Below are 24,306 nucleotides of genomic sequence, written 5' to 3' on the forward strand. Positions count from 1 at the left end.
TTTCATATATATATTGAAGTCATTATTACATTAACATTTACTTTAAATGGGACATAATATTTATTACATAAGTAATACATCCAAAAACTTCGAAGTCTAAAGTGCAGTAAGCGGTAAATTAATTCAAACTTTGAAGACGAAGTTCCACGTAATATATCTTAAACAAAACCCGTACTCGACGGGTACTATTTGGCTTGTTTAAAATAACAAACTGAACAGCTTGGGTATTATAGGTAATATATTGCCTCACCGCTTCTAATACTTGTATAAACAATTTGGTTGATTAATAGCTATCACGTAGCACTTAAAGTGAAAAAGTGATTATGACATACGACGGTTATGACTCATCGGATCCGGTCCCTTGCCCTTTGCCCTTCGACAGTCTCCCTCACCATGGATTCACGTACATTGTATCCACTACAGCTTACAATATCGCTATAAATTTTAATGGAGGTCTAAGTCTAGGGACTGTTATTTTTTATTAAGGTGGCAATGCATTTTATCTTTGCTACGTGATAAATAATTCAAAGTGTATTTTCCTATAAAAGTAGCAGAAAGCAGAGATAACATATATTATTTTTATATTCTTTTAAATTTTACGATATGGAATAGAATTAAGCTGCCAATTGTTTGATTATTCAGTAGTTAAGACAACTTAAAAATAAAAATTATTATAATAAAATCCGTAGCAATAAACTCGTTTAATTCTCTAAAATTAAACCAGCTGTAGGAACATATAAAATAAAAAATGGAAACATAATGAGAAATCTTAAAGATTTTGTATGTGAAGAATAAGACAAACCGATACAGAAAATTTTAATCTCTCCTAATGAAATCATAAATTATATCATTTTTGAAATTATATGGTCACATGTACATTTCGACTATAAAACTAGACCAGGTTTGATTACATGTTTATTGCACTCACACTATATAAAAACTTAACAATATACATTAGTACGCATTAAACATTACGTGTTTAATGCGTAGGGTCTTAAGGGCTTAAGTTTTATTTCTCCTTGTACACTATAAAACATTCCACTATTATACTATTAAAACGCAAAAAGGAGATAATGAGTACAAAGTAGTCTTAAGTATGTAAGGAGCTTCGATCCTTATAAGTTTATTGTAAGATGTTTTAAGGCTGGCTGGTAGAAAATTAATAGCAACGAGAATAGGAACAGGACAAATTGCATTGGTGTATGACGTAATACCAGAGAACCACTTTTAAAATATAAAAATATTTTTTTAAAAAATTGTTAAAAAAGTTGATCTTAAAAACTTTGTTTTGTGCGTAGAAATCAGAAAGTAGAAACATGTTACTATATACATATGTTTTGAGAAACCAAAGAGCCTCAATCACGAAAACAGATATAAGAGCGAGGCTATAGAAATTAAAGAGCATCCTAATTTCAGTAGAGGAAATGCTGTAAAGTTACCTATCATCTGGGACCTACTTTTTAAAATTATAAAATCCCATGACCGTCACCATATTACTAGACTTCACAATTAACACATTCCGCAGGCATCCAAAGCAGAATGAGAGAAAATTAAGAAATCTATGGCGGTAGACGAAAAAACAAAACTAACTGACAGACGCTTTCATCTCGTCTTTCTATAATCACGGTTAGAGCAAAGTAATCTAAACGTTGGGTAAAATAACAAAATACGCGAAATGAATCCGAAAAAGAAAATTTTATTTTAATATATATATTAAAATATCTTTAATTAGATACATGGTATTTTTCATTTCAAAACATTGTTTTTACCAAACAAATGTCTTTATTTTGGTAGATTAATGTAAAACAACTAGTTTTAATAATGATTATTATTTGTATCAGTCTTGACCTACATACATAGACTTATGTTTAAGAGTGTATTGACTTAATTGAACGATAGTCTTCTTGAACGTTGTTAAATATTTATTTAACTTATACCCTTTAATACTATTCCTGTAAATTTTTCAATAAAAGTTGAATAAAACTGATTTAAAATAGTTAAGTGAACGAAATAATTATATCCTGAAAATATTTTCAGTAACATAATATTATTCTTTTAATACTAATCCCTGTCATATCACCATTGTATGAAATATTAAATTATAAGGAATTCAATGACGCTAAGCGATCTTCAAATTATAAACGTGCAAGGAATCCCTAACAGGATTCTGAACTGAGCGTTCAGTACACCATTTAATTAAATAAGGCTCAGAACTCTAAATGTAGCACAGGTGAGAATTAACTTACTCTAAACTTGGTTACATTTAAACTTCTATGAAACGAGAAATGGAGGCAGCGGCTGTTTTGTAAACGAATTACCGGTCCACTTTAACCCCGCTGTATGAAGAAACGAATCTGAGGACATGAAATAAAAAAATAGCAGCTTTATATCTATCACAGATCGAGAGTATATATACTATTTTTTATATTTACTTCAATGAGAATATACCTTAAAATACTGCCTTCATATTAAATATATATATATACGAAAAGTATGCATAATTATGGGTGTATATTTTACAAATACTGGTTTCAATAAAACTCTCTGATGGTATTGCTCATCAAATTACGTAACAACAACGTCGCTTACTTTGTTTAATCGCTCGTTTGATTGATTACAAACATGACAAATCTGAAAACTTTTAGGCATCTGCATTTTTTTTACCTTGACGATAAAATTTAGGATCTATCTTGAACACTGCTTTTACAGTCAAATAATTTTGCACGTAAAAAATATTTATTTTTGAATTTGATAAGTATTTTGTTCATTAAAATTTTGCTTTCTTGGAGATATCAAATTCAGTTACTGATATTCAAATGGTTTTATGTGAATTGCAAACGAAATGAAACATCATTGCGTAAAGCACTTTACATTTATTGTAAGTAGTAGTTCCAATTAAGTTGTATAATTAAGTAGTAAATAGCTGGTTTTTATAATAGATGCAATTTATCTATAAATAATAAATTCATAAAACTATGTACCATATGTTTTCTTTATGGATGTTTTATTAATTATATATTTTAATTACCCGTTAATTGACAAATTAGACCAAGTAGCTATGAAAACCATCACAACATAAATATATATCAGTATTCGAAATTATTTCTATTCAATATTAAGTCAAATGTGCGTGTTTTGAGTCAAGAACATAATATTAATTGATTGGCCTTCAATGGCCTTATATCCGAATAAAATATCAATGCGTTCAAGAAATAAATTTTGTATCTTAGATGCAATGCATATATGCACATTTATAATTCATGATTTTCCTCACATATATTATTTTAAATACTTGAATTCATCTCTCTATTCAAATGGTAGACAAAATTTGGACGAAAATAAATCACACCTAACCATTTTAATTATGTTCAAATAAAAGAAAGCATTTTTAATTAAGAAAAACTTTTACATTTTCAAGTAGATAGATACTTTGCAAAGTTTTGATCGGAGAATCTTATAACGAATTTAAATTTTTTTAATGAAATCTTACATATAAAATATATTTTTATTTAATTTTATGGGTGTTGAAAGATCCGTGCTATACAAAGAATAAGGTCTACGAAAGATTACTAAGTCACAAGCTAAGTTGCCCAGAGAATATATTACATTTCTAAGGATTTATATTTTTTATTATATGTATTATTATTTGCCCTTAAATTCTAGGATATTGCAAGGAATTATAATTTATCTCATAACTTCTAAAACTTGTCAATTAATTATAAGTAGTTGAAACTGAAAAAAATATAACCCAAAATAAATAAATAAATAAACTCCATTGGAGTCGTTAAGACGACAAAGAAAATAAAGATTTTTACAAAAGGAACATAAAGATTTCCAATTTTCTTGCTCTGAATGGGTAATTTTTGTAAAGATAATACGAGAATATGACATTTTATATAAATGGAAAGGAAACATTACAAATGTTATGTTAAAGAATGCGTCAGAAAGAAAAAAAAAACCGGAGTAATGTGCGGAGCGGAACGAATTATGTGATTTCATTAAATCTGTTGATACAAGTATTACGTAGAAAATAACGTAACACTGTCCTCTTTTATACATAAATACATATATTTACAATGTTACTTCAACTTAAATGGAATTACTAGATTAATATAGAATTACTAGTTAGATTACAGTATAGTTATTTTTAAAATTAGTATTGCAGGTACTATAAGCTCACGGTAAATATCTTTATGAGCATTATGATATTGCAGTAGTGTGAAATAAATTAAAGGTTTATTATTCAAACAATATGATACCATAAAGTTGACTTCAGTTTTCAGAATCCACTTGACCGGTCGTCTGACTCTGCTACGTCATAGCTGGTACGTTGAACTTTTTTAATTACCAATTTGCTCTGCGTAATAGGTCCGCTGATAATGTCTAAGTGCATATAAAATTTTAATGAAAATGCATTTTATTATACTCACACGACACAAATTCTAAGTAATTGCTTAGTTGTAGGGTGTATGCAATAGCCGATTCATTCATTAGAGTCATAAAATAAGACTTATCTAAAATAAAACCATTTATGTGCAAAACTTATAACTTAATACCTTTATACTGTATGATAATAATTTTAAAACATTAAAAATTAAACGATCTCGTTAACTTAGTTATCATTTATATAAAAGAAACCGTATTATCTCACACTTAGAGAGTATTTTTGCACAGAATTGATTCTATTTCATAATATGTAGGTACATAAATCGGTATATGAAGTCCAAGATCATATACATACACATATGTATGTATGTATGTGCGAATTCTTTATATGTAATGCCCATACTTATTTTATTACTTTCGTTTTTTATTTCCTAACTAAACCATTTATAACAATACTAGAAAGTGTGAATTTACAGTTCAGCCAGTATAATTAACAAACTCATTCTTGCAAATCAAAAACAATATTAAAGAATTTGATGAACTGTGATGAAAAAGAAATAACATTTGTACGTATTTAATTCAATATATCATATTAAATATAACAAAATACAAAAAAAATACATTACATTTAAAATAAAACATAAATCGAATACATAATTTTATCTGTCAGTCTTTGTGATACAACATGACAACTGGTGTCAGAATCGATTCGATCGATAAGGTTTTCAATGGGAATAAAAATCTCCTACCACGCTTCCAAGAATACGTTTATGATTAATATTTTTATATCGAGTACTCCGATCACTTTGTCGATACAAAATTGTAATGAAATAGAGGTAAAACTAAATTGTATTCAATTTTACGACAGTACCAATTATTTACTTTTGAAATTCTGATATATATATTTAGTTATTTTTAAATATTCTTATATGTAATGGATTATATAAACTTCATATAAGTCGAAAATTATAGTCGCAACTTATATATATTTAAAAGAGTTGTAACATTAAATTAAAAAGGTTTTATTTAATTTATTCATTGTTTTATAATTGAGTTACAAAAGAGAGACATCTTAAAAAATCAATCGACAAAAGGCGATTTTAGTGAAAGTTCATAATACTGATTATTTTAAGGACGTTAATGTAAGTTGGTGAGGAGTTCAATACGCTAAAATTTAATTTCAATTAACGCAACAGCGATATTCACAAGATATATTGTTTTCCTACATCTTTTTGAATTTCGACTTAATACAACAATACTATTATACTATTTACTAAAGACATAGCTCTAGAAGTGGTTAAAAGTTGTTCAATATAAATTAACAAAAAAAACCTAAGTTACATAATACACACGAAAATATATACAAACAAACTCATGACAACTTTTGTTAATAAATATGTCAGCCTAAAAAAATATTTCAGCTTATGTTTGAAACAATTTGTAGCGTCTGCTGTGTAAAGCACTTGTCCGCGCCAGCCTTATATCAATAATTACGAATTTTGATAAGGCACGTCCCAGGACCCTAAATTAAAATCAAAGCACTCAGTATTCAGCTACACTGAGTAAATGCATTAAATTTTACATTTTATACATTAAGGGTTAGTTGAATTTGTTTATTTCAATTTGACTGTCTTGTTATTTTCAAAATTATTTTTAAGTTTATTCAGGTTCATGAATGCATACACTTATTTTTTTACATGACTTATATTGAAGAGATTTCAAAATTATTTTTTATTCGCTTATTTTGTGAAATCGAATTGTTTTGTTACCACTAAGAATTGCTAGCTACCTCATAGTTACAGATAAACGCGTCCCTGTAAACTTTATAGTCCACAAAATTTATAGCGTTGTATTATTATATGTAATGTATGTAATTATGCTCATGTTTTATAAACATTATGTTTAGTTATGTAATATTATACCATTTTTCTCCGGCAAAGCTATAAAATAAAGTAATTAAACTTCAAACACAAGTCAGAAACCCAGAGTAAGTAGTGTACAAAATGAAATTAAACAAGAATATTCTGAATAAAAATAACAATTTTTATTCGAGCGATGCTTTTATTTACATATTATATAAATTTCCATAAAGGCACGATCAAATGGACTTTATTTTTATATTCTCAAGAGGATGGAATACTAAATGTCTTTAAAGATAAGTGCTTTTGATAATCTAGTAGGAACAAACTTAATATGAATCCTTGTTCAAATAACGAAATATTTTAAGAAGAAGAAATTATAATCAAATCTAATTTCTATTTATTTATTCAAATGTTTAAGAATACGAGTATTATATTTTACGAGATAGAGAGGTATCAAATATAGGAGTGAACGATTTCATACTATATTTGAATCACGTGAGCAGAGAAGAAACATGTAATTTTTAAACAAATAATTTCTTAAAACTAATGTTTAATTCATTATAATGCCTTTTTCAATGACAAGTAATGTTTTTGTAATGGTTGGTTGAATTAAAATAATTCTAAGAGTACGAATTAAATATTCAATATTACAATGTGCATTCAGACTTTTGACAGATACAGTTCTTGAACCTTTTCCGTGACCGAAATAACAAATTGGGAAGTAAATTTTTTATACTACCTTTTGTATGAAGCCACCAATTTGCTTAAAAACAGTTTTTTTGGTAAACATATGATGGTTTTACTCAGAATATCAATTGTAAAAGATTTTACCACTTATATTTAAATAAGTACTGGAATAATTTAATAAAAGCTATAAATTTATCAAAATATTAGTCAGCACGCTGTTGGTGTCAGCATTTACACTGGATTTATTAGACCATATCAGATTACAAACTTAAGTTACCAACAAGACCCCACGCACAATTGCAGCTTCTAATAACAGAATTTAGCGAACTAAACCGCTTGTGTCGGTGTTGTTACTAATAATTCGGAACGAATTAACCTATAAGGAACATAAAATAGCCTCTAAAGCACAATATTTCGTATGTAAAATCAAAACAAACCGTATGTCATCGCTAACTAGGAATCTAATCTAGACTTTTATTCCACTAATAAGATATATTCCATGTCTAAACTTGGCATATTACAAGGATGTTGTCAAGTTTTTATCACGCGACTCAATAAGTCAGAACGGTGTAGAACAGACCTAATGAACGGCTCATGTAATTTAGATGAGGCTGATGCTAGCTTCAACTGTGACAAATCGCGTGGAATTGCATGATTTAACATGTTTCAATAATGCAAATTTTATGGAAATATATAAAATGTATGCTAATATTTATTTACACTACAGTTTGAACAATTTGTAGTTAGATTGTAGAGAACAACAAAAAAATATTACCTTATAAAAGCATCTCTACAGATCAGCATAGAATTTTAAGTATTTAAGACCTGATGTTTTTGAACTGTGCAGATGTTGTGATATCCAACATTATCGTAAGTACACATTTAAATAAATCTATATTTTTCGGATATACTTCGCCCTTTTCTGATATATTTTTTACATTCTAGCCGACGTTTCGGTTACTTTACAGCAAACGTGATCACGGACAGACGAGGTAAAAGTTTCTGTCAGTAAGTCTTGTTATTTATCTACGACCAACTTATTATTAATCTACGGCCAACCATTACTTAATTTTCTTGCGATTTCTTATTATAAAACTCAGACAGAATCATCTCGTGTGCCGGTGGTCACGGTTGTTGTAAAGTTTTGGAAACGTAAGGTAAAATGTTAAATCAAATAATAGCTTAGTATATCCGAAAATCATAGTCTCATTTAATTATGTATATAATTTCGTCAACATCGTAATGTGATAATTAGTAATCACAGTGGCTGACATATAATTACTACCAACAAAGACCATGTACTCACTTCAAATGTATTAATACAGGTCTAAAATCAAGTCTTAAATGAACTAAAATTGTTTGCAATGTCTAAATATTAATATAAAGTAATATATCGATATATTTTATGTTTTATTTCCGTTATTAATGTAGAAATCAAATTTGTATGTAATTAGATGCTTAAAAATTAAGATTTTTAACAAATAATTTAAAATGCAAATGAGATCTGGTATTCCCTTTAACTAGATGTTAATTGATTTAAAATTGTAATGAGAAAATTCGAGGGTTTGGTTAACTGTTGACCAACTTTTATAAGATTTTTGATTAAAAGATGAAAAGTAAATTTGTATTCTATGTAGAACAAAAAATATAAAAGTTTTTGCTTTTAAGAATTAATTTTTAATTTTAAATGTGTTCCTTTCGTGAAGTAACGCTGCAATTGAAAACAAAAATTATATTTATAATATCTATTGAATATGCGTATTGGTTGTTTGAAATAAATCTTTATTTTTAAAGATTTAAATAAAGAATCTTTTTATTAAAGATTAATATTCTAGGGACTTAACTTTTTTATAAAAAGTCGAAGGCAGAAATTAGACAATTATGTAGACACAAGGTAAATTTAATCGTGTTTGATTTATACATTATTCAATCCATTATATGATACATGCAGCCACAATTATAGTACTGACAGACAAACTGATTGGTTTAATTATGCATGTAAGCAACTTTTTACATGCCTATTTTGTATATTTGATGTTTCAAAACTAATTCATAATCAAACAAATTATAACCTGTTTAATTTTTTCTACGTCAGGAATACGCTTACAAACCTTCCTTAATATTAATTTGCTGTTTTTTTAATTCTCTCTTCTAATTTCTCAAAAAATCTAAACTGAAACATTTTTTTATAATCAGAGTTAGTTATGCTTTTATAGTTAAGATCAAATAAAGGTGAAGGAACATAGTCCTTTTTATTTATTCTTCTACAGCATTATACTTTATAGTAATTCAATTATATTCTTATTTTTAACCAGATTTTAGTTATTATTTTGATGATCTGTTAGTAAAGAATTTCTTTGCTCATTTGGTTGTTGTTTTAGAACATACTTTAGTATTTATGATATAAGATTACAATCCAATTCGTAGTTACTGAGCGGATTGATGATATCTGACCGATTATGCAACTTGGCTTGTTAACAAAACTGGAACACTATGTATATTGCAATTTCATACATACAAAATAAACTTTGCCTTAGCAAAACATTGCTGAATTTTAGGTAAACTTAGCTTAAGTTTACCTAAAATTCAGCAATGTTTAACCTGTTATTATTTTAGAATCTTATAATTACAATCAAGACGAAGTGTCAACTATTTTGCGACTTTAAGCAAAGAATTTTTAAAATGTGCAACGTATTACTTTAAAAACCCTTTTAGTTTTAACCGACATAAATAATAAATTTAACATAACTAAAGCCAAGTATAACAAGTGAAATATATTGCTTCATTATACATATGAATAAATACTAAATGTTTGATAAAGCATTCCTCTAAAGTGATTTATTATTAATATTAATACTTACAGCAAATATACTGATATTTTCATATGGTAATGTTTAAAAAAATATGTATAATAATTCATCATCAATTGAAATTTAATATAAGTATATCAAAATATCGGTTGGAAGTGACAATGACCATTGTTTTGTGATAATTTCACACGTAGGTTCTATTCCGCAATGTAATTATTTGAAACGGAAAGCGAATCGACTTACAAAGAATGAAAACGAATTAACTGTACAGAATTATGACTTATGTTGTAACAGCTATCAAGATAATAACAAGTTAGGAAGATGGCTTGAGACGTAGATTTTTAATAAAGAACTGGTAATCCAAATGACATAAATACTAAATAAGTCATATTACGTTTTAGTAACATTAGTACTTAAACGAAACTAATTAGTTTCAAGAATATCAGCCATGATCTGCAATTTTCACACAAATAAATTGCTGAACTGGTTTTATTTTGTGTAATATAACCTCATGGTGTTGTTAGAGCCTCCGACATTTGTTTCAATCGTTATAACTGACATGCGCCAAGATTCAAAGCTATTATTCATTTTAAAGGCAATGTTAAAATTATCGATACTGTTTTGTAATAAAAATAATTGTAAATAGTTTAGTTTAGTTATGACTTTGTACAATACAATATATAAGAAGAATAAGTATTTTACTATTTGAAAATTTTAATATAAAAACTTATAATTTTGTTATTAATTAGTTATATAAACATATTCATCTCTTCAGTTTGTGTCAGTTTTATAATTACCAGTTAAATTGTCTAAATTTAGATAATTTGTCATATCAGAATATTCATTATAATATTTAAATAAGCACAAATGTCGGAACGTAGTTCAAAATTTTTGTGTATCATGGTATATGTAGCATATTTTTCAAAAAGAGCAATAATTTGATATTATATTTTAATGGGTTGGAATAGCAAAGTGATTAACCTACCATAACAAAATAACTTAATTTTTAATAAATATGCCTGTGAAACTATATAAATATAGTTTATGTAAAAATAACAACTGTTATGTAAGCTTTAAAAATTACTTTCGTGATTCATCTTTACAAACATAGAACATCTTTATAGCAATTTTAATTAGTTTTTCAGCTAATTTTTAATTTAATTTTCCAATAAACTCTTCTTAAGAGATTACTTTGAAAATATTTAGTTTAGAAGTGAAAAGCAAATGGGTTTAAAACTAAAATTTAATTTAAACGTTTTGATTCAAAGTACTGTATACTAAGAAATATGCAGTATTATTAATTGTTTTTTGCCATAAATTTAAGAGGGTATGTTAATAATTATTTAATAATATTATTTACAACGCTAACGAAAACTTTAAACTATCTTGTGTTTGTTTTGTAAACTGATTTTCACTAGACTGATTGAACTGTTTTTTAATACATTATAAATGTCACTAAAACAAAAATATATTTCACGCTTGACCTCTATGCTCTAGTAGGATATAAAAATAATACATGACCCCAGTCGCCACTTAAATAAACATCATAATTGATTAACATAAGTTGATAAAAATATACGTTCAATTTTATAATTGGAACTTTAAAAAGGCTATTGATTTGTTTTCCATGTTAGCAAATTTTTCTACGACGATATATCCAGTTTTTTAAAAGATTAACAAATAAAAGACTATTTTAAAAGTACAAAGAAATTTTCATTTGTAATGTGTGCATTATTATTGTTATGTCCATTACAAGTCGTAATACAAGTACTTGCTTTCACTGAAACAGCAAACCGCAGTGCACTTTTTGTTATGGTTATTGCAGTGGTTCGCAACAATTGCATTTTCTATGACTACATAACAATATTATATACAATTCCACTTTCATAAAGGATGATATAATTTAATAGGTTTCGAAATATATATAATATATTAATTTTCTTTTGTATTGTATAAAACATATATATTATTTGTGTGCAGAAATAAAGAATAAGAATAATATCATTGCAATTAAGTTATATGTACATAGATGTATTAGTAAAATTTAGTTTTTCTCTGAACACTTAGGTTTGATATAACATTATCTATTTCTGTTTGCCCTTGGGCATCTTTGAAATGGATTAAAGAATTTTTGAACTACATTTACTGATTAATAGAAAATTTTGTAAGACTACATATTATCCCTGAAATTTTGAGACATTCTTATGTTTCTATAAAATCTGAAATTCTTGATAATTTGTCAAAAACCTTACCAAAGAGTAGAAATTAGGAAATTAGCATTAATAAAGTATAGTAATTATTTCAATAACTTTAATTTGTGCAGAAAAAAAAACTTCGGTTCTGAGTCTGTAGGAATCTTCTTAGTATCCATTTTTTATAATAAATAACTGGCTCCCGAATCTCGCTTTTTACTATAAGTTATTAGAAATTAATAAAGAAATGAATTTAAGTTGCCCTTAACTCTTCGATATGCTCTCTTCTTATGAATATTGAAAACAATTATTTTTTTGCTAAAGTTAATCGAAAGGCTGAAGGACAGAAAACTGACCACTTTAAAACTTGCCTGCTTTAAAGTTGTTGAAAGCTCTCTCATGACAGTTTTTATAATACCAAAGAAAGGAAAAGTTCTGACAGCCTGAACAGTGAAGCTTTTAAAGTGTAAGAAATTTTGAAAACCACATCTTTATAGCGCTGTGCTATTCAAAACCACTTTTCCTTCAACCAGAAATAATGCAAATTATTTTTGAGATGGTGCTTGGTACAATGGGTACCTCTGATCCTTTAAGACTTTTAAGTTATTCCAGTTCAATGACTCTTGAAATATATATGCTTATATACATATTTTCCACAGATAGTTGCACTGACGTACTCGACTCCGAATTAATACTTTCAATATTTTATCACTATAATAGATACAAAAAATGCAAATGCGTGTTTACCTTTACCAAATTTTGCAAACTTTGCTATACTTTACAAAGGATTCTTAGATGTAAAAACTAGACTAAACATAACATTGATACTTATAAAATGCTTTATTATCGAATATTGCTAGTAAATAATTTTAACAACTATTTACATCTACATTTTTCACGTAACACCATTAGAAAAAGCATTTTAAATTTAATCTATGCCTTTGTTGTTGAATGTTATAGTAAAGAATAATGAGAGACATATATATAAACACCCACAAAACTTCCTTCTTACTAACATTAATCCAATTCCTTGATTAGCAATTTTCAAATATCGCAAGTTTGGACAACTATTTATATTTTTATATTATTATCAGAGTTTTATAAAATACTTGTAATTTTTTACATAAAAGTATGTGTTGCCAGTAGTAAATAAAGTACTCCTACTCCTTAATTTTGCCATAAATTTATGGCTTTTAATAATATAGTACTGATTCAAATTCACTAAAGTATATTTAAGGCCTATGATTTCGTGTATCCTGAATTCTTGACTTTGACATAATCTTGGTCGGCATTCCGTTTAGATGGAACTCGCAATATCATGAGTTTCCTTTGCACAAATTTCATATCCAAAGATAAAATATTGGATGTTATTGATATTAATTACATATTTTCCAAAGTACTTCAAATTTCGAACACAATATTCAAAAGTAGAACAGTAAATTATATTTTAGATGAATTACAAAACTTTTTCCCTATGAAATATTTTTTATAAATATAAAATCCTGCCTACAATTAGTGTATTCAGTGGAATGAAATTTCCTGAACGGTACCTCGTTATCCGCACTCATTCATCCGGAAGGTTAAATTTTTTACGAATAGAAATTTGGATAAAAGTAGAGTAATAAAGCTTGATATTTTGAACATCCTTAAAAATATTATCTGTATATTCTTATAAAAATAAATTTGTAAAAAGTTAATATATTTACATTATATTTTTATATACGTCACTTCACATATTAAAATGAACCTATAATTGTATGTAGGTATAATACATAAATCGTTTCTGGACATAGAAACAACCACTATTTAATCACAGGGAGATATTATTTGCTATAAAAATATAACTGAAAAGAAAATTTCTTTCATCTTTATTTTACACTATCGTTAAGTTAGATTTGGTCATCACTTCCGGTCACGTGTTCGTCCGAGCAATTTCCGCACCTACGCAACTAAACTACTGGAATTGCAAACTGGCAAAAATCAATACACATTTTATGTAAATACTATAAAATATCAACATATTATTACCTATTTTTCTTTTTATTGCATGTTACGGAATATTAAATCAAAACAAATATTGAAATTAAAATTATGTTGAAAGATTGAAGTGTTCATTCATTCCTATTTAACTTCTTTAGGTCCGTGATCTCAGAGTAAGCACGTTTAATAGAAAACTATTCTATCAGAAGTGTTTGCTCTGTGTAAGATTGTCTACGAAATCGAAAACTTAAGAACTGTGTTTGGGAATTAAATTGTTATACATGATTTATATTTATAAACTACATTTATATTATTTATATAAATAAAATTCCTGAGACGACATTGTAACTAGTGGCAAATAAAAATATAGTTTTTAAAACAGATTTATGTATTATACCAGCTGTTTTCCGCGACTTTCTCTGCTTAAGATAAACAAAAAGCAAATTTAAAACTTTTAAGCACCGCATGCGCCCACCTCCCAATCGCGCATTATAACGCTTAAATTCGGGATCGAGATAAAAAGTAGCTTAAGTTACTCCTTATTACATTAGCTACCTGTCAGTAAAAGTTTCGTCTAAATCGGTCTAGCCATTTCAGAGATTAGCCGGAACAAACGGACAGACAAAAATTGTAAAAATGATATTTTGGTGTATATACGTACCGTATTCATATACATGTAGTAAAAAACGGTGATTTCAATATTGCAAACAGACATTTCAATTTTATTTTAATGTAAAGATTAGTTTTTGCAACTAATATATAATTACTATATGATTTATAAAATTGTTATTATAGTGATGTTTCCTTTTGCCTGCCCGTAAGTATCAGCCCTGTACTCCATTGGTTTACTAGACAGGATTTAAATGCATTAGTTTTACCGCAATGCGAAATTCGCTTTCAGGAATAATACAGCCATATAGTTTTTATGGTATTATACCTCATTAAAATTATCTACGAAATGTGTGAAACCATCGTATGTTTTAAAGTAAAACGGTGTTTAAAACATTTATGTATTTTCGGCCATCGACCACTAGTAACGAAGACAAAGGTGACGAGTTAGAGGTTTGATTATATTAAAAACAATAATTCGCGTATGATATCATGACTTCCACACATAGTGATGTCAACAAATGGGAGGTGTTTCCATTCATATTTGAATATAGCCGGTGATAAAAAATCTTCACACACTTACATCACTTTATTTTGATAACAATTGATACTTTTGTAAAGTATTATCATTGCATGCTAATGTTTTTAATTTCGTCTTTGTTTTCAATGCTTGTCATAAATATATATATAATGAATAAGTAATTTTTGTTTTTTCATATTTCTTAAAGAATATTCCCAATCTCTTCTACTGTTTCGAAATATAACGATTTCCTGATTTAATGTTCACCTCGTAACCTCTCGCTGATAAAAACATTACGTTCCGCAATTAAATATAAAAGAATTTATGAATATTATATTTGATTCGTACAAAAACTATAGGTATTTTATTTCTTCCAATTAGTTCTAAAACATACTTAATTAGTAATTAAGAGTGATTAATTAATAAATGGTTACTAAGCAATACATAATTATGACCGTCTTTGACTTGAATACGCATGTTGATTCAACATTATAACTTGTGTGACTAGTCTATGAAAAAAATATTAACTCAAGCGTATACTGTAAAAAACCTGTTAAAATTAAAAATGGAAGATAATTATCAAAAATTTGAATTCTTTATGACTCCTATCACACAAGAACTGGGCTGTTGCAAAAAAAGCATTGAATACAACCACTTTAGTATGTTTATACCAATTTTGCAATTGTATAATGCACATAGGAAATTAAATATTAATTATGATCCATTTAAAAATTCCGGTGAAATCAAAACCGTTGCCGGTTCACGCACATCGTAAAACAGCGATACAATACATAAAAATAATGCTTAACACGAATCTTACCTGATATGCGCAGTCATTTACCCCAAATAGAGCACTAATTAAAACTCAAGTGTCACAATTATGTCACACAAAGCAACTCAATATCAATATCACATGACAACACTGTCAATTATATAATCAAACTGAAGCTATTTAAATTAAATTAAAAATGTAAATAGTAACCTGCGGTTTATTTACGTTTCGTTCAGATTCGCGACGCCTGTTATGATATAGAGACGTTCGTTCCCGCTGAACGCTCATACGAAACTAAACTTGCAATGAAAATCGGACGCTCAACCAACTGTGGAAAATGTTTTTGTATTCGTCCTGTTATTTTTTATATATGAATTTGCTTTTAATACTCATAGAATTATCATTTTGATAATGTCTGTGTTAAGTTTAAGTAACAGCTCATCCCGCTTTTTACCTCGGGCGACCTATCCGAGTACGGAAATAAACTTTTAACGTAAAAATATACCTACAATTATGTGAAAATAAAATATCCAGATTACCTAACAAGTATTTTGTAACGTAAATTGACACAAGACTTTTGATAGGAAATCATATACTCTAACTGTATCTATTCTACTGACAATAGTTACAATATACAACAATGCTATAATATTTCCTGATTTGACCTACTTTTCAACATTTCCTTTACGTTTGAAAGTTAAGCGAGAAGTACAACTTAAGGTTTATTGCAGTCTGAACTTTGTTGCGTTGAACAACTCGGAACAATAACATTTATATCTATAGACAATAGACACGTTTAAGATGTATAATTCTCATAAGCCGCATAGCTAAATAAGCCGTATATCATTGCCCAGTAATCGTGGGATGATGTATCAATGTCAGATCATAAGTGTCTCAATCAATTTCAAGATAAATATTTTGATTAGAGATTTCACGTGGTCTTTTTGTGATAGCACTCTCAATTCACAGTCACTTAATCATGCTATGCATTAAAGGTTCTCCTGAAATATTATGATCAAAAATATTATGTAAACAAATTCAGTATAAAGACTTGTATATACTGCTTTATTTTTGTCCAACTGGATTTGTGTATTTATACATTTTATGTGCTTGCTTTATTTAAAGTAATGCATATGGAATTAGCAACGTTACAGTGATGAATGCCTTCATTGAAAAAGGTCACATAGCCATCTTTTAATAAAAAAACTTACTAACTAAGGTTATTAAGGGAAAATTTTTCTTTAAGTAATAATTTTAATATTAAATCTTAGTTTGAATAGGGCTAAATAAATAACAATTTATCAATAAAGCAATTAACATTCTAGTCTTCGATAAGAATATTTAAACCTCTTTTCACTGAAATAATCGTAAATAATAGTTATAGAACCCTTTGTGTAATTTTCTTAACAATGTAAATTCATATGCAGATTTAAGTTCCTGGAGCTGTTTTTCTTTCATAATTAATGTTCCACCGTACTTCAATAACCGTAAAGAGAATGAAATTCTGATTGAACTCTGTTTTATATGTACGTAAAACTGATTTACGGGCGTATCTTAATGTTGTAACATTTGCAATGAATTTTATACAATTTAACGTATAAATTTTATATATCTATTGTGTTCATAAAATATTGTGCATTAGGTCATGTTAGAAGTGATAGTAAAGTTAATGGTCTAACTTTATGTTTTTAAAAATCTTATCTGTATATGTCGCTTTAAGGGTAAGCTTTAGTCACCAAATGCGGCCAGTCTCAGATTCCAAAGTAATATGTTATATTACCAGTCAAAAGTTGGAAAGCTGCTGTGATTTCAATGTCCTGCTACGGCTTCATTAGGCCCTGAACTCACAATAGCTGTTTGCTATATATGTATACATTTTTTATGCATATAATATATAAATTACTGATTTTACATTAAATAATATCATAATGCTTTTAAAAAATCTCTTCAGATATTTATAAGTTATTAAAAAAAGGATTTTTTAAGAAAATGATTTCGAATGTGTTGTTTTAATTTTATTGCGATTTATTAAGACTTTTTTTTGTATGTTACTTACTTATTGTTATTTCCAATGTGTTCAAAACCTAAATTATCTATCATGTGACAACCGCGTGTCCAGTTTTCATCAGGCTTCTGTACTGAATTACAAGTTCTAAGTTCAAAAATATTTTCTTACGTGGTTTTTTCTTTTTGTGTTTTCTAACTCTATAAACACCATTAAAAAGATGTATGCCCTTTGTGTCTATATGAAACAAATATTTAACTTTTAAACCATCAAATCGAAATTAGAACGGCTAGTTTTAAAAATGTAACAATTTTTTTTTAGTGCCGCAACAATAAACATTCTATTTTCACTTTCATTACTACATTTGTAATTTAAAAGATCCTTGACTTCGTAATGTAATATTTCTCATAATGAGACTACATTCATTTACTTTTCATTTACATGATAAATTAATTACTCAACGGAAAATTTCAGCTTCCTTACACACCCCGTTATAGAATGCGGCTAATAAACGAGCTTAGCAAATTAAAAAGTTGTTTGTATGTCTTTGAGAATAAGGTATATTTTGCTGTGAATAATAACGCAGCATTCGTATAATTAATTTTGCTTTAGATTTTGGTTCATTTCTTCTTATTCCAACTAATAAGGGTCCCGGAGCAAGTAACCTTTGAAGGCAGGTTTGTGCAGTCCTTTTGTATTTTTAATGGTATTAATATTATTTTACGTATGCACGATATTTTTTTTTTGTATGGAAATAGTAGTAAACTTTCTAAATTAAAATCTATTTTTATACGGCTATAGCTGACGTAGCCTTTATCACGAAGCTAGGTTAACCTAAATTAAAAAGAAAATTGTCTCTTGCTCCGCAATAAAAGCTTACAAGTAAAGCAAATAGCGTCTCTCTCGAGACAAGTGATTTCTTTTTATCAGGTTCTTTGACAAAATTATTATTAAAAAGTATTTACGGTTTGACAAATTCGACACCTTAAATAGATGAACGTAATAGACAATTAGCGGAGATAGTTGTGTAATATAACAATTTTAATTGCATTACATGAGAGACCATTTTCATTTCGTCAATAACGAAAATACATTTATTTTATAATCAATCAGAATTGGATTAACAAAAATCGAAACATTTTCCGGAAATAATTTATTCCCAGTTCGTATAATTTATGTATAAACTCTGTGGTACAGTCAATAATTAAATGGCAAACCCAAACGGACGCCTGACGTCCACGATAGGTATGTTTGGGAAAGTTTTATACACTCACGTATATTTTGAACATGCAAGGTTCATTAAACTGGTGATATTATATCAAATACATTCAAAACTAATACATTACAAATTGTTTTGAGCGAATTGATAAATACAATCTAAACGAGTTATGTGTTTGCTTATAGAAGCCAATAACTTTATTAACACTTTTAAGTGTTAATAAGTCTTTAGATTAGACTGCTTTTATAATTTAATTGGAGAGCAACCTTGCTTAAATTTAACTACTCAAGCAAATGTAATATATATTTATAGATTTATATTTATTAAAATATTCTAATGTTTGATTGGAATAAGAACTTACTCAATGTTTAAAAATAGTCGTACTCGAATTCAAAATATCCGTTTTTCTTAATAAAATCAATTTTCTATTTGCGATACCTTTTTGTTTGGACTGAGCCTTTTCAATCAACTGTTATTCAAACGTAGATAATCTAATTCTTGTTTTTAAATTCAACAAGGTGGAATCGGATTTAATAATTGTGTTCCTATGTGAATAAATCTTACTAATGTAGAATATATATGTTATTAGAAACTAAGACATATTTTCTCATACAGATAAACTGATTCATTATTATCAAAGAAGTAAAAATTTTCTATCTAAAGTTTTCATAACAAAAGACAATATTAATCTCCAATAATATAATTTTAAGGTAATTTTTAGTTTTGAAATAACATGATTGCAAAAATTATATTATGCTTATGTAATTCATGGTACCTTTAAAATTATTAACTATTTCCTAGACTATTTTATTTAATCACACTGAAAAACAGAGCGATTGAAATTTACATAATTCTTTGATAGAACGTTAATATTAATGGAGCGTAAAAATTTAAAGGAATGCCATTATAAGGTTTTTTTCAACACGTTCGTTTTTTTTTTTAAAAAAGCAAACATATAAAGCGACCCCGGCTTTTATTAGTTGGAATATAAAAATGAAGTATATTTTGTAACAGTCGAGCCGAAACGAACGACAATACCAGTATAATCTGTTACTCAGCAACCGGAACTTTACACTCTGTGAGTTTTTCTATCATTAATTATAACTCTTATATCTTATTTTAATTTAAATCCTATACGTACTTCTACAAATTATTTTTAATGATAGGTAAATTGTTTTTCAATTATACGTACACATTATTGCATGGATAGTGATGTATATGTGTATTGTGTAGCATATATAAAGAAAGTGGATAAAATATTGCGAAATACGGAACTGACAGATGATTTTAAACGTACCACAGTAATTGTCATCATCACCGTACCAAAGCCAAACATAATGTTAAACGATTTCACGCACAGTGTTAGATTTCGATTGAAGTTTACGAGTGCAATCTGTCAAATGTCAATAACGGAGGGTTCGACCCTAGGCGGCAACGAATTATCCCATTACCAACAGGAATAGAGGGATCCAAGCGAAAATCCAACGCATCCTTACTACACGACTGATAACACTTCTCACACGTTTTGGCCTTATAACTACAAAAATATATATTTCAATTTAAATCATAACTAACAATTTGATATCCTTTGTAGGAAGTTTTCTCTCTTGATTCGTGTAAGAAAACTTATATAATAAATTCGGTTATTTTATGATAATTTCATCTCCATTCATTGATTTATTCAGGAGGGTCGGACTTTCTTCCCTAGCAGTGTTTATTTTTTTTTCCAATAGACTGATACGTTAGATCTGTTAAATGTTCATATGTCCACTTCGTAATTGGTTTTAGTAATTGCTGACATGGAATCGATACATTAAATTAAAATTATTATTAGCTAAATACGTACATACATATACAATTTTTTCTTTTATAAATCTTTCATATTACTCTATTCTTTAATAATACGGTGTTATATATATGTTTATGTACGAAGCTCACCCCATAACACGTTATATTCTATGATGGGGTTGGTTGAGAAAATGGCTTTCTACCTAGTAACACCTTCGTAAACTCATTTTATGCGACCTAAATTTACTCTCAATGAACTCAACTGGATTAGCTTCAGGCTCAGAGTATACATACATACATCAGATGTGATTTTGTTTCACCCTATGTGATTTTTGTTTTTATAATAAATATATCTAGAACATTTTAATATATAATAATAAAGTAAACAAACTAGATTTATCGTCGAGTTGATCGGAAGGGACTTCAAAATCGGACTGAGAGAATTATTTATAAGTATGTTTAAACAATCGATATGGTAAGCAATCCTCAGCGATGTCTGTGTCCCATTACTCCACACATAATACAACTGTTATGGTCTATTCCACATTAATTACCTTGAATTCCGAGATAAATTATAGCTTATGCCTTATTCTGAAATCTGATGTTTTACTACTAATAAGTTTCTTCAAAAGCCGCCAGATCGGTTAATCTGTATATCCATTTATCGGTACCTCTTAACATTATACATTCTAATTAACTTGGCATTTATTATGTATTAGGAGGATTAATGTGTTTTAAATTATGATATATAAGATTTTCACGTGTACACATTGAATTGAAACTAAATTTTTCGTATGCTACGCTTTTTCTATTATTTTATTGCTACATGTTCCACAGACAGATGAGATGCCCGTGATCACGGTTGGTGAAGAGTAATTGAAACGTTGGGAATATGTAGAAATAAAATAATAAAAAACGCGTAAAAACCGAAAAACTTAGTTTAATTTAAATGTTCATAATTATTTTCATTATAACAAGTTTACATGCAATATATTTTCTACTATAATATTTATTCTTTAAATAAATTTACATGATAGGGCAATTAAAAACATATTTGGCTTGATTTAAGTTTTTCGCTTATTTGTCAATGTTTAAGACGTTGTTATATTAGAAGTTTGTTCTTAATAGCTACTACACTGTTTAATCTTAGCAATAATAGAACTCTAGTTTAATGAGACAATATTTTGCTTTATTATTAACGATCCACCTCGTTTACTTAAACACACAGAATATTCCTAAAGCTTATATTATATCTCAGGTAAGTCTACATTTTTGGTCCGTGTGTATAAGGAGGAATATGCAGAAATTAGATAAATGAATTCCATTAAGTACAATAATCGAAAAAAGCACATTGCTGCAGTTTTTAAAGCATAAATTAAACTTTCATGAAACTAGGTCAATTAACAATACTACTGTTAATTAATATAATACAAATCGTTAAGTATATCCGAATATTATATATCAAATGTGTACTAATATCTAGCTTAAATTTATGTTTTACTTTTTTGCTTTAAATTGCAAGAGCGGAGTTTAATACCACAAGCTAGTGTTACGAAAGAAAAGGCATCATTCACTTTTTCAATATAAAAAATTTAAGACCCAAATAAGTATACATTTTTTATAAATATAAATATTTATATGGTATATGAAAGCAAACGAGCGAAATGCCCATTTGATGGTAATTTGAACACGTAATTAAACTTCTATGGGTGATACCTTAGGGGCTATTAGGATTTAAGATTCCCGCAAGACAAGTAAAAAGAACGCAGAAAGGGAAGGGTTCCTTAAAGTTTCCTACTCTCTCATTATCATTTTCCCTTATGGCATCAGTTCCATTTAGACTGACGTTTAACTTTGCTTAATCCCGTAGGAAATTAGTTCTTCAATTTCGATGTTTATAAAAAGTTTCTTTGTCTATTAGACTTATCTTAAGTATTGATAAATATGTAAAACAGTTTGGTCAATAGAAGATAGTTATAGTAAACGTTTAGTAATAATAGATTATAACAAAACATAACTGTATTTAAGTAAACTAATTCAATGAAATTATAACAAATTGTCTGATATAAATTTATCATGTCAAAACTAAACCAATGTTTATTTTTCCGGAATACCCAGAAGATTACTCAGTGACTGTAAATGTCGTTCCACTGTACGAATATAGCTATGACGATCCTTATGAATTCATAATTCGTCCTTCTCATGACACTCTTTCATCGTATCTTAATATAATTCGTATAACACAAACATTGTAAAATATTCAACATAACAGGCTAATAGAAACAGATTATGTATGTTAGATTAACGACGTAATGCACATAATTCGTCAAGCCATGTACATACATATGTTTAAAAGTCTGTTTAAAATAAGTAACTATTTTAGGTGGATAACTTGTGAATAAAAATCGAATCATCATCCTAATATCATTTTCTCATTAAAGGTTTTTTTTATTCGAATTCTTTTAGGACAAAGAAAAGTGTATGGAGAAATTTATTGAATTTTATCATTACACTTTATCCAGGGCCTTGGAAAATAAATTCTTGAATCAATGGAAAATGTTTTATAAATATCCGTTTGAACACCATCTCTTGTAATGTAAATACCGTACAGATCTTTAAACAATATTATTCAAGCTATAAGCTTTAAGTAAAATATTGATGTGTTATATAAAACGATGTAACTAAATTGACCTCCATGTTTATCTTTGAATATTAGTATTAGTATATTGAGTTTTCAATTTCCAGCGTATCCTACTTTATTGTTAAGCGTGGACCACTTCGGAATATCGTGCGGAATTCCGAGAGCCGGGGATGAGCTGCGGACTACAGCGAACTGTATGAATATTTTGTTATTTATTAGCATATTTTGAGGTCACATTTATATTGAACACTTTAATAACTCAAAAAAGTAGTTTTGTATTTTAATATATACAACATAAACATATTTTTTTCGATAACTATGAAATATTTTGATTGCTTTTGTAATTAATTAATTTGTCTTCCATTTCGTACACAATTTTATCTTTTTACAATTAGTATTAAAACTAGGTTCTTTAATGAAATGTCTTTTCCGAATTCAAACTTGTTTAAAAATGTAAAATAAAAAATATATATGTGAGAGCGAGGGGATCCTCGTGGAACCTTGGTCAAGACCCTAGTCCTTTAAAAGGCTTTCGAGTCTGGGCGTTAAGTACCGATGACGATGGACAGGCTTCCATTTCGAAGCAAAGATAGTCTTTACTCAAAATGATACTTGTTTATTGCTAACAAATTCTTACAATGAATGTCAAGAATTGTATAGCAGAGATTCTACCACTGTGGCTCCTAAGAGCGACCAACGTAGAATGAATTCAGTACGATTATGCTTGGACTTTTATATGGTAAATTCTGTATTACAATTGTGGGTACTTGGAAAAAACTAATCACCTGATGTATTAATAAAATTATTAACATCGGTGAAGTGGGTAATTTGAAAA

The 24,306-nt window shown here is 27.9% G+C and overlaps 1 protein-coding gene across 1 annotated transcript in view; it reads right to left on the reverse strand.

The window, feature by feature from the left end:
• LOC116771070 (rap1 GTPase-activating protein 1) overlaps nucleotides 1-16,057 on the reverse strand; it is a 134,367-nt gene extending 118,310 nt beyond the window's left edge. The window contains exon 1 of the mRNA XM_061523119.1: nucleotides 15,867-16,057. The gene's annotated coding sequence lies outside the window, so the exon portion shown is untranslated. The remainder of the gene's footprint in view (nucleotides 1-15,866) is intronic.
• Between the last annotated feature and the right edge of the window lie 8,249 nt (nucleotides 16,058-24,306).

Source organism: Danaus plexippus, chromosome 17, assembly GCF_018135715.1.
Source record: "Danaus plexippus chromosome 17, MEX_DaPlex, whole genome shotgun sequence".
Classification (NCBI taxonomy): domain Eukaryota; kingdom Metazoa; phylum Arthropoda; class Insecta; order Lepidoptera; family Nymphalidae; genus Danaus; species Danaus plexippus.